The sequence below is a fragment of the Ascidiella aspersa genome, chromosome 6 (genome assembly GCF_963924565.1).
Source record: "Ascidiella aspersa chromosome 6, kaAscAspe10.2, whole genome shotgun sequence".
Taxonomy (NCBI): domain Eukaryota; kingdom Metazoa; phylum Chordata; class Ascidiacea; order Phlebobranchia; family Ascidiidae; genus Ascidiella; species Ascidiella aspersa.
In genome coordinates this window covers 14651782-14669574 of record NC_139452.1, presented here as the reverse complement: position 1 = coordinate 14669574, position 17793 = coordinate 14651782, and positions in this window count along the sequence as shown.

Sequence of the window (17793 nt, the reverse complement as noted above, 5' to 3'; positions counted from 1 at the left end):
AATTTTTTTTCCGATTTGCATTTTTTAGTAAAATACATGTTTAACCTTTAATTGAGGTATAAAAGCAATATTATTTAGCAATATATATCTAAAAAATTCCATCAGAATTTTTTGGGGAGTACGAAAAACGTTCTGACCTGACAATGGGGTAGGAGCAGCTAAAAAGCTTGGGAACCCCGGCTTTACTTGGCGGTATAGTTGATTTTTTATTCCCTTTCGCGTAACCATTCGACGCGACGTTTCGCAATTGTTTAACATCATACTTCAGTAGGATTCTATGACGCCATAAGTTGAAGTTTTTACATCTTCAAAACAAACATTTCTCCAATGGGCATCCCAAGCAATCTGCTCGGTGTGACTGTTAGAATCTAGGCAATGAATAAAAAAGGCGGGCGTTGGCAGTTTGATCGATGTTGCCTGGTAGCGGTGAAAATTAAACCTCAATTAAATGCTATTACCTGTAAAGTTTATTTTACAGTTTAAAATTACGAGTAGGCTATAAGAGCTGGTCCAGGGAGAACACTTTAGGCCAGTGGTCCGCAACCTTTTTTTCACTTGCGACGCATCAAGAGAGCTAAACATATTCGGCGACACACCTACAAAATCTATGACGAACGTCAATAGACAACAAAAGCAAACCTAGGCTGCCCCCACAAAACAGCGTTTTATTGAGAATTTGATGTCATTCTTTTATTTGCTAATTTTGAGGTTTCACGGTCTTACTGAAATATCTTATGACGACCCTAAGTGACTGGAATAAGGCCCCTACTACTCTTTACCTAACCTAACACCCCTAAATTCATCACTAATCCCCTAATATTATTGCTAACCCTAACTTAATTTCTTACCCCACCTATCACCCACCACTAAACCTAAATAGGAACAAACAAGGTTATGACAAACAAAGGCGCTCCAACGACGTCATAACCGCTGTTTGAGCTACAGCACCGAAACGTTGACACCAAACAATCCAAAGCCAGACCGATGGCCCCGATCGTCCCATACTCTCTCCCTATACCCGGGGTTGTTGTTATTTTTTTTTACCGCGGACCCCTAATTGGTTTTTGCTGGGCGTAGACCACGGTAGACAAAAAATATCAAGCGCCGAACCCCTAATTGTTTTTACCGCGGAACTCCTAATTATTCTTTTTGCTTCGCGTAGACCAGAGGTCGGCAACCTTTTTCGCATTACGGACCAGTTTAAAATCGAAATTTTATCGCGGAGAGGCCTTAAAAAAACAAATGTTTAGCACAGTAAACTAGTTGTTTTGAACCTCACGAGAGCTTATACTAATTGCGAGTGTTGTTTGACTTTTTTCCGGTTTTTAAATATTCGGGTTGAATCAAAATTTTAATTTGGCGACCCTACTATAACGGACCGGTAACAAACTCTTCGAGGACCGGCACCGGTACGCGGACCGGCGATTGCCGACCACTGACGTAGACCACGGTAGACAAAAAAATTCAATAATAACGTCATAAATTGACGTCACAATACAAATGGACTTTATAAGTCTGTTGATTTCGCTTTAAAAAACGTAATTGTTAAATGGAGTCTAAATGCAGTCAGTGCAAAATCGTTTTATTTTTAATTAAACTGTTTTCTTTGAGAAATGGATTACTTCCTAAATATACACTCATATTTCAATTAGGTCTTCATGGACACCCTGAGACTAGTACCATTGACCCCAGTTTAAGAACCCCTGCGTTATACAGTTTCATACATTATTTTAGCCATTTAGGTCTTATTCTGATAAATTTAGGACGCATTCCGGCGGGTTCATGTCTTATCCAGACGATTTTGATCTTATGCTGTACTGGTTATTAGCCTACTACGTATTTGGCTTTATTATGTCGAGGGTCTTAATACATGGTATTATAGATTTTTCTGCTTTGTAGGCATTTTTGCTTTGTGGGTCCGATTGTGTATTCCTGCTTAAACGTTATAAAACCGTTTATTTCGCATGCTATGTAAAACTAACAACAAAATGCGTTATTTAATTTCTTTCATTTTTTGTAGACGTCACGTTTAGATTTAACTTTGTCAGACCTTACATCCAGGGAGTCGAACCGGAACCGAACCGGAACTTTATGAACCGGTTTTGGGTCAATTTTTTCCGAACCGTAACGGAACCTGAACCGGTTTTTGAACGATTTTAATGAGCCGAACCGGAACTGAACCGAATAATTTGAAACAACATGAACATTAACCGAACCCGAACCTGTCAATAAAAGCGGTTCACTACAGCATGACGTCACAACATGTATTTTAAAGACTCAAGTTATGCCGTTTAAAATTTTATGAACTAATTTGAATATTGATTAAAAACCGTTGATTTTTTTAGATAGTTCAATATTGAGTTGCTGTTTTTTTAATACGTCACGTAACTTTGATTGAATGACTTACTATTGAAAGATTATTCTCTAAATGTGTTGACCCGCATTTTAGATTTAACGCAACTTATATTATATCCGAACCGGAACTTTATAAACCGGTTTTGAAATAACAATGGTCGAACCGGAGCTGAACCGGAACTTTAAAATTGCTCCGAACCGAAACCGGAACTGAACCGTATTCCGCTAAAATCCTTAAACCCGAACCGAACCTGAACCGGAAAAGTCAAACGGTTCGACTCCCGGCTTACATCATTAGAGCTCGCAATTTTGCAGATTTTGCAAATAAGGGTAACAATAACCACAAATTGATACATACTTCCGCTTTTACTGATTTTAGAAATGCGAAAGGAAAAACTTAAAACAACCCTCAACAGGATTGCGCATTATCACTTGTTTATTATAACTATCAAATTTTGCGAAAAATAGGGTTTGCGAAAATTTGGGCTCGAAGATTAAAACGTTTGGATAGCCCTATCTGCAATGTTCAACTACCTATATAGAGCATACAGAAGAACTGAGAAATACTGTAGTAGTAACTATGAAGTTTAGTTTTTTTAACACATTACGTATTTAGTGCATATTAGGCTATTTCTACAACAAATAAAATAACAACTTGCATGTTTTCAGAAAACGAAACCTCCAATATTGTAAATTAGTAAACTGTAAGTGTAAGGTCTACCTAGGTTTAAAGGTGAAAACAAATTACACTTAGGTTTACAATATTATTTGTAATTTATGCCTAATTTCCATAAACGAAAATGTTACTGTTAAAAATGGGTATAGCCACAGAGGTAAAAGTCTTATGTCTAGACATGCCAAAAGCAGGCGTGCAGTTTGCAAATGGCGCACAAAATTGAGCATGCTTCTCGACGCAGAAGGTTAAAGATTTAAAAATAAAAATTGCGGACGAGGATTACCAAATTAGAAGATTCGTCGTACACTAAAGTTACTGATGGATTAATTACAATAGTTGTGGGGGAAATGAAAATCCACAAATAGGCATTCAATCAACAAACAACATACGTTTCCATTTGTGTGATGCGCGTTCGTTTCGCTGTGGTACCAAAGCAGATTGTCGAATTTGTAACATTTGGTTTCGCGGGTAAGCGGAGAAAAATCATTCAACTGTTTGTGGCAGAAAAGCATCTAGTAACTCTCATTCATCAAAGTAAGCGCAGTATAAAACTTGCTGTAGAGACCTCATCAGGAAATCATTGCGGGCCAATCACTCGTCAAAATGATATTTTAGACTTAGAGACATGAATTGGAAAAGTCTTTCGTAACTGTTTCATCTCTACCCTGTAACATCTCATCCATTTAATCTTCCCAGCAGATTACTGAAGCTTGGCGTGGAGGGCAATTAATTACCCTTTTATACTTATTTTATCAACGGGGGATTTTCGCTAGAATGAAACACATTTACAGTTATACCGCTATTCACGTTCTATAGAGGTTCGGTAGTAAATCTGACATAAAAAATTTCCGTGCTTCATTCTCTCGCAAAAGTATTGTAAAATTTGATCCACAAGCAGTTACTAACTTTGCTAAAATCAAATAACCTCCTCATTAGCTATATTTCTGGATTTAGCAAAATGACTCAACTTAAATATATCCTTCTTATGTTAACGGTCTTGATTAAGAATATCATTTTCTAAAATATCAAAATCATTCGATCGTGTTTACACTACGGGTTATTATATAAATTACAGCTGTTTGGCGTAAACGGGTCATTTTTGGATCCTATAACACCTTACCTTATATCAGTGTTTCCCAACGTCTGCGGTCCCCTGTGGGCGTTAAGGAGTTACAGGTGGGCGTTGTGAGCCTGATACCTATAGAATTGACTGTAGTATTCTTAGGACTCACGATCACCAGTTAGGTAATGACTATAGAGCGATTGTTTTTCGACTTGTCAAAACAAGTCAAAACTTGGTCAAATTTTATACATTTGGTCAAAATTTGTGAAAATTGTTTCAAGTTTGTGACTAAAAAATGCACATTTCTAAAAAATGCACAAGTTACTAAAAATGCACATAAATCGTTTACCAAATTTAAAAAAAACTATAGTCACCTTTCGGAAACTGTCGTTTAGTTAAAACGTTATCAAAAAAAAATTAGTTTTAAGTTTTATTCGAAGACATTTTAACAGTATAATATCTTCATTAGAGCAATATACGGTACACGAGTTGCAGAATTGCCCAGCCTGGCTTATTTTATCGCATTAGGTAAACCTCGCTTCGTTTTTGCAATATATATTGTTGTTTATCTCTGATTTAGAAAAAAAGTGAGTTGAACAGTATTTGCTGTCTTTTTCGCCTGTGATTTCCAATTATCCCATTTTCTATTTCGATAGCTATATAGATCTTTTTTATTTTTCTGAAATTATTTGTACGTTGTATTTCAACTGTTTATACAACATTTTTCTAAATAACCAGCGTATGTTTGTTTGTCTTTTTCAAATGATAATAATATCAAAAGCATTTTGATGAGTTTTTCATGAACCCCCCAAAATAACTGATTTGTGTTTGATCAGTAAAAATCTAAATCGTGTGGTCGACGACGCCAAGACACTAATGCAATACTTCAAACAACACTATGTTGTTTAAGTTAATTTATTTCTAATAGGTCAAAAAAATTTTATCAAAAAGAAAAAATATATTTTTAGGTCAAAATTTCTCATTTTTAGGTCAAAAAATAATCGCCCTAGTAATAACGTAACAGGAACAACGTCACAATTCACTTTTTTGTGTGTGATATTTCTACTGTATATAAATTTATATTTTCCTTAATCGTCAGCGGTCGTAATTTCAATTTTAGATAGATTTTATTTCACTTACCAAATTGATGGTCTGTTTAGCGTTCCATTCCTATTAATATTGCCTGAAGATGGCTCTGTTTTATAAATTGAAGCGTAATAATTATTTGTCACGATCCACCAGCTGAGATGTAGACATCGACCAGTTTAACGCGATCGACGTGATTCTGACCTATATCAACAATAGGTTGTATTTGACCTATATCAATAAACCCCAACTTCGGTTCTCCCAGTTGATCCTTCGAACGTATCTAATACACTGTTTCGAATTTGTTTTCGCGGACCAACTGAAACGCCGTTACACTTATTTTTTGATTATCCACTTTCAATTACACAAAGATCTATTTTGATTTCAACAATTTGTACTCACACCCTCTCAGTTGTTTTCTTTGTCGCATGGTTCTTTGTTGAATTATTATTTGTTTGGGTATTCCGATTTAAAAATCTCTGAATCTCCTATTTTATTTAACGCCGTGTATCACTTTTTTCTAGCTTCCCGTTGGTTTTGATGTTACCTTATTCCTTGTGTGTACTATGGAGTTATTGTTAACGTATTGTTCCTGAAAACTGATACGTTACTCTAATATTTAAACTGTAGTCGCACAGACTTGTTATATGGAATTTGCGCCTAAAACCAAATCCAAAGCATGAACTTCTGCTAATAGACACATGGTTACTCAGACAACAATGTAGTTGCAAATTTTATTAGTACTTTAGGATTTTGTTTCTGGGTACAGCCCCTCGTAGTGAAACGCCTATTAAAAACTTAACTTTGCCTCTAGTCTATATAGCTTTTTAAATTCTTTACTAAATCGTTTTTTTAAACGTTGCAGCGTTCCGTCTTTAGAAACCCAGTTTTAAGTAATGGGTCATAATGATTTGCAAGAAGAGACCGGACGAATCCGTTATTTTAAGCTGTTTAATGCATGACACGAAGATTGAAAACAGCTTTAAGACACCTGCTGTAACAAAAAACTTAAAAACTAGCCAGATTAAATATATCACAGAATATTACAAGAAATTTATTGTGATTAACGAAAATCAAAACGTTAAATTAACAGAACAATTGCGAAGTTACGGGGAAGAGTCATATGTTAAGAAGGACTCTCTTGTCACATTAGTCAAGTGATTATTCTTTACCTTAGCTACATTGTCCGGATTCTGCCTATATGTTAAATAGCTCCCAACTTACATGGCCATGTCCCCCCAAAAACTGTTTTTTGCTCAGTTTACCTGCGTAAAATAAAAAATTGCGTTTTTTGCAAACATTTTTTCATGGCCTCCCCGAACATCAATCATGGATACGCACCTTGCTATAACTTCAGGTCAAATGGAATTAAAAATCAACAACATAAATCGCACAAATAGTTTATGGGCTCTGTATACGTTTTTACCAAACTATAGTAGTTTTGCAAAGGTAAGCAATGTAAATTCTGTGTTTCCCTTTTTGTTACGTAAAGTCGTTTCATGGGACGTTTATGGTCAGCTATTCGTAAAGGATGATGGCTATAGTTGTTTTATGACGCCACGTTTCGAATCCCGCAACAATACGTTCAGGGCAGGACCCGAATTAATGCATTGCGTTCTACCATTGAAATGTTCCTCACGATTTATCACATCACAGGTCAAAAATCACTATGTGTAACCTCGCGTGAGTTCGCAACTTTCGTTTTCGCCTTTTTGGAACGTGTAGTGAATTCTCTTTGCCAATTGTTGTGGCATACACAACGGTAATAATGTTGAAAGCGTCAAATTCATCCTCGAAAAACCTCGAAAACATTATGTAATGGTTGCAATAAATAAATTAACCAACGTTTTTTTATAAACCAATAGTGTTTGATTTTTATAGTCTAACCGTCCGCCTAATTTACCGTTAAGGTAAGAAATATTTATTTACTAAACTAAACGGTTAAAGACGTTTCCTCCACAATTTACAATACGACCAAACTCTAATATTGTTACATGGGGCATCTTGTATACAGTTTGTATATTCAGAAGTCCGTCTGTTTGCATCGTTTGATCTCAGATTATTTACAACGAAACATTTTCAGGTTCCACGTAAGCAGGAAGAAACTCTTTCATAAAGTTTTAGACTAAATAATTTAAATGCCCTAAAACGCTTTGGAAAATTAAACTAGCAAAGGGATGTTATAAGGCACTTCCTAAATAAAACCTTCACGATTTAAAATATTTACCCGAACAAAGAGAAATGGCTCATGTGACGTTAGCGGAAAAGTGCTGGTGGGGTTAGTATGGGTTCAGCAACCGATGTGAGCGCCAGAGGCAAGGTGGACCGTGCCGGGACAATTCGGGGCGATCGCGTCACGTTTGACCTCCCCGAGGATCCGAGTATTGCGCACAAACAACAGACACCCTATCACGGCCAGTCGCCCGCGAGATGCTTTTGTCAGAAGTTGTAGCCGCTATAGCACGCTGCTTGACCTCCCAGCGTCAGGAATGCGGCGCGTCTAGTTGGCTCGCGCCCCAATTCGGCGCCGTTTCGCTTTCACCGCCCCCCTCGGAATAAAGCGCGCCTTTAAAGAAAAGGTGCGCACCCTTCAGATCGAGCAAAACTGGCCGCTGCCTTTGGAGTTCGCGTAATAGTCTGAAAATTAGCATTTGGAAAAACTTCTAGCGTCACAAATTTGCATACACTCTGCTGTGTAACGATTTTGCGTGATTTTAAACTTCAACGGTATACTATAGAGAGATGACAAAGGAAACATACAATGGAACCTAAGAATCAGGAATACCTAAAGTGGAATAAACTTCAACACCCTATTAGGGTTGTACGATATTTTACATTTAATTTTCCAGTACCAATACCTATAATTTTGGTCAAAAAGTACCGCGATCTGATCTGATTCCAAATAAAGTCATTAGTATGCTTTATTAGGCAAAATAGGTGAAATAAAATGTTCAATAGCAATATTTTTCCGGTAATTGGGCCAATGATTTCGTTCAAATTTTTAATTACCTCTAGTGTTTATCTACATTTTTTGATAAACTGACCTTTTAAGGTGGAATCGTTTGGTTTGATTCCAAATCCTCTTTCTATAAAATTTGGTATCGGATCGCCACCGATATCACCCTAGTATCGAAGAGTTCTGATAATATCACTTGGTATCTGGCATCGACTCCGATCCGGTATATCGGACTTCCTTATACCCTGTAAGACAAACAATGTAACAAAACTAAATGAACAAGAATAACTTCGACGGAATATAACCCAAACAAACAAGTAGTGAATATGCATCTAACCAGTGGTTCTTAACCGCCGGTTCGCGCCAACTTTATTGCAAAGATGTTGAAGGCTTATGCGTCAAATTTAGAGCTTCGCCAGTCCTGTAATTTGCAGCATTGTGGCGTAACATAGAGTTAATGGTCGACTTTATCGAAACGTCACAATGCTGTAGGTGTTGTGCCAAACTGTTTGAAAGTTGGCTACAACTCGTTCAGATCTTCAACTTTAAGACTAGTTGTATGGAAAATATTTTCGTATAACACGTATGATACCAAAATGACTGCAGCAAATTGCTCATCAAATTAAAGTTTTCACTCCTTGCTTTTAAGGTGCTTCATTTTGTCCTAACTACATTTTGGGTTGATATTGATTGTTAAAGGTCCCCAGGTCCGCAAAATTTGTTTGGAAGTTTTACCGGTCTGTAAGCTAAAAAGGTTGAGAACCACTGATCTAAACGGTAGGGATAACGTAGGGGACGATGGGATGTTACGTTTTAGGCACCAGAAGTTCGCGCATCGCAGTTTGAGCTCCATGGCTTAATTGTTTCCGGTGGGGCGTCACCATTTTTTTTTTCGGTTTGGTTGCCCTTTGCTAAGGTTAGGGCTGCGTAACGAATAAGCCCAAAATTAGGATAAATTGAGATTTAAGGTTAGGTAAAAGCTTGATTATGTCAATCGTTTAGCTTTCTCTGGCGGATCTAGGTCGTATTTCGCTGTTGATCTTGTTCCAACTTTTCCTTGTTAGTCTAATTTTGGTCTCATGCTAAATCCGGTTTTAATTGTGGCTGGAAGTTTAATTTCGGTTGTTGACAAAGCCAACGTAAATTTTGTTTAACAAAACCAGTCGCAAAGTTTTGTCACACGGATGGCTTTAGTAATATTCGTGACGGTGGCTTTAAATGGGTCTTAAGACGCTCGGTGAATAACGCATTTTGTTGGCTGGCTCGAATGCCTCCGTCTTTCGTACAATTTGGCCTGTGGATCGCGTTAATCGACCCACGTCGTTTGCAATCAATTACAGCTTTCGCGCCCTGTGCAGTCGAGGTTATTTCGGGTTGCAGACGTGATTAGCACTCCCTTATTGGTTCTCGATGAGCTGGTGGCCAGCTTCCACGTACGCGCCGCAAATGGGCGCACGTTTCGCCGCGAAATTCCTGGTGCCGTGACCCGATGACCCATTGTTATTGGCACTTGGCGCGCGATGAGTTCTGAGCCCGTCTTCCACGAATATGAGTCGCACCCAAACTAACCTCAGTTACCTGGAGTTCCACGGCGTCAGAAAAAACATTTTGTTCTGTGACTGCCTTAAACCGCTATTTTTCTCAACCGCGAAAAAACAAGCTATACACGTTTGTTTACGCAAGTGTTTTATCAGGCGCACTGCTTTTTCGGACGATTACAATGTATATCATCAGTTTATTTATATCAGTAGTTCACGCTAATATTTACGGAAGATGCTTAATTTTCTTGTAGCTACAATTGTGAAACATGTCGGTGTTGTTGTTCCATTAGTACTTTTTTCATGTGGCTGTGATGCATTTACTATAATTAGGTAAAACCTTCGGATGTAAATGATACTGAGTGAAACCCTTAAAGCCCGACTGAATTTCTGCGTGTTTAACTGACTATTCTACGCGTTTATAAGTGGTTGGCAATTGTTCAAATCGGTTTACGGCGGTCTTACAATTATGCCGCTCGTACCGTCTTTTACAGTTTAGGTCTTTGTTTTTCGTTCTGCCCATATTTCTCCTATAGGACGTGACGTTATATCTACACGACTCCTATTGTGGCAAGCTTCCTCCCGCTGATAAGGAAACACGTTGTCTTTAGCCAAATATCTCGTACCCGAGAAAGAGTTCAGCGAAATTTGAGGCACGTCATCGATATCACACAGGATTTGTAACAATGCTGACAAAATCATTTCTGGTGAAGTATCGCTGTGTGACGCAACACTTCCATAACAGGACAGCTAGTTTAAAAAACACGCAATGAACTTTTTATAGCAGCAAATATATCGCTACTTCGTTTTAACACGTTTGCCTTTATGTTTGCTTGCCAAATATTTAACGTTTGTAAAACAGGTGAATTAAAAACAATCTTTATAATTTTATTAGATATGTATGTAACCATTGTGGATCACGTTCTTATACGTTACCAGCTTAAAACAGTCCATTATCGTTAATTTGGCAATGCGTTGCCGCTATTCTGGCGATGTTAAAACAAATTTGAATTGTTCGTAGTTAAGTTTTCGTCTGGAAATATGACTATAGTCAGCACGAAAAATGATGTATGGAAAGCGTCGCGCAATAACAGATATTCTCTGGCCAATAAGAGCCGTCCAAGTTTTGCGCGCGATAATCACGGGGCGCCTAAAGTAGCTATCTCAGGGCTAAATAAGGCTTTCAAAATATTTCCTAAAATCCCAATTCCTATTTACTGGATCAGAATCTGAAATGCCTCCTAATGTGGTTCGCTTAATTGGTTGCAATAAAATCACTGATTATTTCGAGGCTGCTTCGGGAGTCATTCCTCGCCGTAACCCATCATTATACCATTTTTTAACATCAATTGATCATTTAACTTTAAATTGTCGGCATAGTTTACTTAGTAAAATATTTTCCTTGACACAATACATTTTAAATTAATTAACTTTTGTTTTTTCAACTTTTTGGAGACATCACCAGGCAAAATTAAACTAAAATAAAGTCTTGTGATTAAAGTTAAAAATAAAAAAACCGTTATTTGACTCACAACGCAGAATGTTGCCACTGAACCTCAAATAACCCTTTTGTGTATGACAATTCTGATGACCACCAAAGCAAATCTTCCCTAATGTTTGTGATTCTGGTGGTGGCAAACAGGTTTAATTGATTACGTCCATATATAAAGTTTACTACAGTTTTAAAAAAACAGTAATGTTTCTTTGTCATCTACAGCTTTCCATTAAAGCAACATCAAAAGTTTATTTGTTAATATATAATCCATCAAAGCTACCGTGTTTTTTCCAATTGTTTATTTTTTTTCTTTTGGTGCGAGGTGAAACTGGCAAAGTGCACGACGCCCGAAAGTCCAACGATTATAAACCGGGAGCCTCCACGGCCGACCGAAACCCTGTCCTTCGCAGGTCAGTCTTAAAAAGTAGTTTGTTGGGCTCTCGTCATAAATACCGAAACTAACCGATGTATTGCGACATATGTTGAGAGCCTTTGGCATAGCGGTTCGTGTATAACCAGCCAACAACATGCGCAAGTTTCAAAGTCACCCTAAAGATACCATCGATACCTTTAACCAACTATGAGTTGTGTTTTCAAACCCCTGTGCCGATTTACAGTTAATTTGTATCGGTGAGACAAGAGGGCGATTGGCACACGTCGTCGGAACATTCGAGAATAAAATAATTATCGGAGAAGATTTTTTATATTAGGTCAAATTACGCTTTTAATATGTAGTTTGCAATTCTATTTACATAGAACCTTTACAACAGTTAAACACAATTCGTTTTACGCCCCTTGTGGTTGTCTGACATGCAATTAGTTATTATTCAAGCATAAGGTGTTATATCAGTATAGGTTGTTAAGCGAAAAAAAGCGTTAAATTTTGAATCTTTAAACACCGAACCATATACAACACAATTGCATTCACAGTGTGATTGTATACTGTGTAAGAGGTTAGATATTTTGCAACAGCTAAAGCCAAGACTGCATGTTATAACTTACCCCACAAGTGTTGAGAGCGAATGTCACGACTTTCTAATCTTTCTTGTCAACGCACCCAGACGTTTATTCGCAAGATTGGTGATTACGCGCGTACGATAAAGACAACAAATCGGGGAAATTCTCGCGACTTCCGGGTTTCGCATTGTTGTGCGTTTACGATGGGTTATCTTACCGCTTTTATGGCATATACGTGATTGGGATGGTTTACAGTGCCTACTTCTAAAAAATACCGACAAACATTTGCTATACGTGCATTTTATAACAATAAACAAAATTGATGTTACTTTGTTCGAAAGCTTGGCCAATTTGACTTAAAAAAGGATAGAAGGATGAACAAGAGAAGCGATTAATTTGTTAATGTTTTTTCTTCTTAACAATTTATCGTGGGCCGCCTTACTTAGGAGAAGAACTCATTTTTAAAACCCTATGGTTTTATGCGAAATATGTTTTTTAATGCCTAAGTTTTCCACCGGCAAACTTTGTCACGTGGATATAAAGTTTCGGTTTATAACGAAGGCTTGCTGGAATGTCTCTAAAAAAAAAAAAACAGAGAAGAGTATCCGATGCGCATCTATCACTTTCGCCTTGTTATGGCGCACTCACGGCCAACATCCCATCGCTGCAATGTAGTTGACAATCAATCTCAAAAGCAGTGCTAAAGTGTAAAATGGCCGGATGTTTTTGCGCAGCGATGTCGGTTCTTGACTATGCTTCGCGTCCATCGTCGTCTTTATGAGGCGCTTCTACAACGAGCGTCCTTCCTAAAGGCACGTTTCGTCCATTCGTCTTTGAAGCCCAGACGCAGGGCGGACGGTGTACTGCGACACAGCACAGTGACGTACGTCACACACTTCGCCTTAACCACCGCCACTCGAGGCTACTCCTTCGATTCAACGACAAAAGTAACAGCACGAGTTGAGGATATCTGACGCAAAAGGAAGTCTCTTTTCTATTGTTTTGTAAATCATTATTTTGCAAGAGCTAGAAATTCGGTGGTATTTTTCTGTCGTTTTCTATTAGTGTTTCACAATCTATGGAATTTTAATTAATCAATCTTCCAGACGCGTTATCTTAAGTTAAAACTTACAATGGCAAGTCACAATAGTTGTGTATGGTAACGTGTTACCAATTGCTATTATAAACATTCTTATGGCAAGCATATAAAATAATACGATTAGAAGAAAGATTTTGTAAAACTCCCCTAATGGTATGAGAGGACTATTGGGGTTTATTATTTAGTTCGCGCACTATGTTTGATAATCAATTGACCGAGTTCTATTTTCCTTGATGCATTCTAATTAATTGACAACCCAAAAAGTGAAAAAATACTCCCTTTTAAATCTCATTGTTTTAATCAAAGTCAGTCAGTTATAAGTTCTTTAGAGAAACATTTTTCTCTACAAAAATAGGCATATTTCTCTTTAGAACTTTCAAATGATTGACTTTGATTATTACCGAAAAGTCTAATGAATATTTGCTTTAATTTGAAGTCATTGTGGTTATTTACCTATAGGGGGAAGGAGATTTCTTGTTTTTGTACATTAGGTTTGCCAGATTTAAAACAGTTTTTCTTTCACTTACAATAATCCGTAAAATTGATACACAAAAATTGGCTTAAATTTGTCGCATGAGCAAAAAAATATAGCCGAAAGTTGTTTTTCCTTCTTCCCTGGTCGATTTTTGCAGCATTGCCCACCACCATTCCCTATGTAATACCAAACCACGTGACCCGAGAACATCGTGCTAAACATCGATGGATATAAGTTCTGTCTGATTGAGTGGGATTCGAAATCTATTTCCTTATTACATAGTCTGCAATTTTGCAGCAACGATGAGGTAAAGGCCGGACTAATTATAGCACTTAAATTAATTAAAAATAACTTCTAAACCTCTTCCTTGTTTCGGTGTGTTAACAGTAACGTTTCCGCGTAAAAATAGATGGGCCAGATTTGCAACTTCGGAGTGATATTTTTAGATCAGTTTCGGATTTGGTCTATGGAGTAAACATTTTTAGGATGCCTAGAAACCACAAATGCGTGATAATTGATGGGTGTCCGATATTTTAGTTTGGTTATTGTACTTCAGTTCGTAAGGTAATTATTGATGTTCCAGTGGCTCTACATATTTTGAATTAGTTACGCAAATTACTGTAATTTTATACAAATCCTGGTCCGAATTAGAAAATATCGCCAATGATTTGAAAACAGAAAGGAAAGTTTTTTTTGTCTGGATGAAAAGGGCATCACTATGCAAAAAAGTCTATGTACACCTTTCGAAATTTGTTGACAGATAAAACTTCTCATTAAAAACTAAACTATCCTTAGTTTTGTATAATAGCTAATGATAAAACAAAACAAAAAAATCATTATGGTGGTACGAATAATTGGTAAAGTGTGCATTAATGATTGAAGGCGATCTTCTTATAATTCATTTACACTTTAGCATTCGTTAAACATGAATTTTATGAAGAATTTTGCCGAAAATGCGGTAATTCTAGATTGTTTTGCAAATCTAGATCCGACGTGTCGAGCAAATCGCCACGGCCGCCGCGAAAAGCACATCGCCTTGGTGACGCATGACGTCGGTCGCCCACGTCAGCGCGCCGGAAGCGTTGCCCGGGCAACGGCGCCGTCGCGTCACCGGACGAACGCAGATAGCAAGACCTTCCATGCTTCGGACGCGCGGACGCAATCGCGGTCACGTTTCCACGCAAATGAGAACGCTTTCGTTTTTGCCTGATAGCCAGTGCCGAGCTATTTCGGGCCGCCTAATTGCCAGCACCTCGTTGCAGCCGCGGTCGCCGAAGTTCGCCAATGGTTGGTCGTGACGGCCACTCGACAGCGGGCGACATTCCTGGACGCCGCTAATGATAATGGCAGCAGCACGACCGATAACGACAATTGACCTATCCGTTTTGCGATGCGTTTGTCCTGTCGTCTCAAGTCGCTTTTAAACTTCGTTTTTTTTGTAGGGGTTCTCACCTTTGCGCGTCTTGCCGGCTGCATTCGCTAACGAATAATGCACGGAATTGTGAAAGATTAACGATTTTCCGGTGAAAGTGTGCAAGGCAAGAATATGCGATTGCCTCGAATTGAGCTATTTTTGAAATATTTTTGAAAGGCTGTGCATTATGCAAAACAGTTTTTTCGAATTCTGTTCTCATTTCCCATCGTTAGTTCACCACGCTGCCTATTTGGAATTAATAAATGCAATACTCTTACACTAAAAGATTTATAATGTAAGTGATATATTTCCGTATACGCTTAAGTCTGTCACAAAATTATCAGAATTGTTTTAAAAAGAACGAGTCGGTACATTTAAATTAACATAATTAATATTGATTATATACAACGATGAGACATTTTAAATCCAATTGTTTCTCTATAGGCGTACTTTTCATTTTGCTTTTTTTACTTCTCCGGCATTTTAATAATTAAATGTTTTGCCGTTCATGTCTTATGATTTCATGACTTGAACGGCTGATATTTCCGTTGTTGTATAATTAGTTTACAACTTTAAATCATTACAAGTCGATCGGACAAATACAAAACAAAAACATTCTAGAGCTAGTTTTATTGCGACCATTGCGCAGACGTAATTAAAATTACATTGCAAATTTCGCCCTAACAGTTTTTGGAAGTCAGTTGATCGAATAATAAAATGGCATGCGCAAATCATAGACGGGTCCACTATACATGCTAATTGAGCTAATAAACGATATTATTAGTCTCACCGCGCTGCATGTCATGACTGCTCAGCCTTTTATTTGGATATGGCGGGAGCTCGACCCGCTATGACATTGTGCGTAAAAGGCGCATTCGAGATGACGAGTTTACACATTAATTTCTTTTACCGAGGGAAATCAAGCAATAACTATCCTATTTTCTCTCTATTTTGTTATCAACGCAATAAATTTAAGAATTTGTTAACTAGCAGCGTGATAATTTCTTGATGCATAAATCTTGTGACGTGTCTTTTACGTCGTTTAAACAATGTCTGGTTTTAATTGTTTCATATTGTTCAGGTTACAATACACATAAGGTTGTATTCTACCGAACGACGAACTGTTCTTTAGCACAATGTAGATTTTATCATCCAAACGTAAAGCAGGATTGCAAACTTTTTTATTAAGGCACAAGACAGGGATTCACATTTCATGTATCGACCAAGATAATAAACATTCAGAAATGCTAAGGCACAGAAAGAACCCAATCGAAAAAATACCCTGAATAACAAAACGAACTTGACAAACTCGAAAAAAGAAAAACAAACGCAATGAAAACGAAAACGTAATCTCAGCAAATCTTGAATACATGTGTGGAGGCAGCGTAAAAGTATCGCACACAAGTTGTTATAAATGAACCTGTTCATTTTGCACAAATATCTGTAATGCATTTGCGGTTAATATATCGGTTCTTCATGCAAATATAATAATTTTCAAACAGTGAATATCGCATTACCACGATAGCAGTAGATATCCTCTATGAGTTAATTTGGCAATATTTCATTATTCTGCAATGTTCGCGAGTAATAAGAATCGTTTGTAACAGTGGCATTATATCTGACTGCCCTAAAATGGTGTATTTAATGAAAGTTGTTTATTGTTTAAATATTAGTTTAACAGCTGATTGTTACTAAATGCCCATGTCGGTTTCCGTCGTTACCACCAGGTGGCATTATGTCATCTCCTTCTTCCGGATTTTGCTTTTCCGAGGTTTTCAGTTCTTGACGCCATTTCATTCGACGATTTTGAAACCATATTTTTACCTGAAACACAAACCAAGGTTGCTGAAGGTTATAAATCGGATAGCAATTTTGTAATAATTTTGACAGGATAAAGTTAAAAACTAATACTTGTCCTAATTATTTTCTAATTAGATGAAGTACATTTTGCTGTAAATTATTTATGCAAACTTTGTTATGCCGAACTAGTTGAATCGAAAAAAACAACAACACAATATTCAGCCACGCGTTTAACTCATAAATTTCCGGATACATTAAGTAACGCTGTCAAAACACGCATCTACCAGTGCTTGAAATCTGCTCATTAGGAAATAGTTTGACAGACATCGACACATTTTAGTCCGTTGTGTCTGTATTGGTAATTACATTGAAAAATAGAAATGAACAAAAATGGCGTTATGCTAATATTGCAAGCCGAATATATTAATGACTTAATAGTTTAAAATAAAAATAAATTATGAGTCAAGCGCATCTTAAGTAGTTTAATTCTGTTCTTTACTGAAACGATTGCCGTATACGATAGAAATAAAAAAAAAAACAAGTTTAAAACAGATTTTTTCATATATTTTTGTAATAGTGTCGCCAAAGACGTGGCAAACACAATTATTGACATTATTTAACAAACTTTTTCCATATTGATTTTTGTAGGAAAAATAATTCTTCATGGATTATATATTTTTTGTCTTTATAAGCTTTTGCCTGTCGTGTGTGTCGCGTTTGTATTGTGCTATACCGCCGCGTGCACGGCAAGGAGGCATAGTCGTTGTGAGTTTACAGGATTACTCCTATACTTGTGTATTAAGTCTTGTTTTTGGTTATTTTCATTTCTTAAATATAATGAGTTATGTTAATTAGTGGTAATAGGCTGTCTTAAGTAGT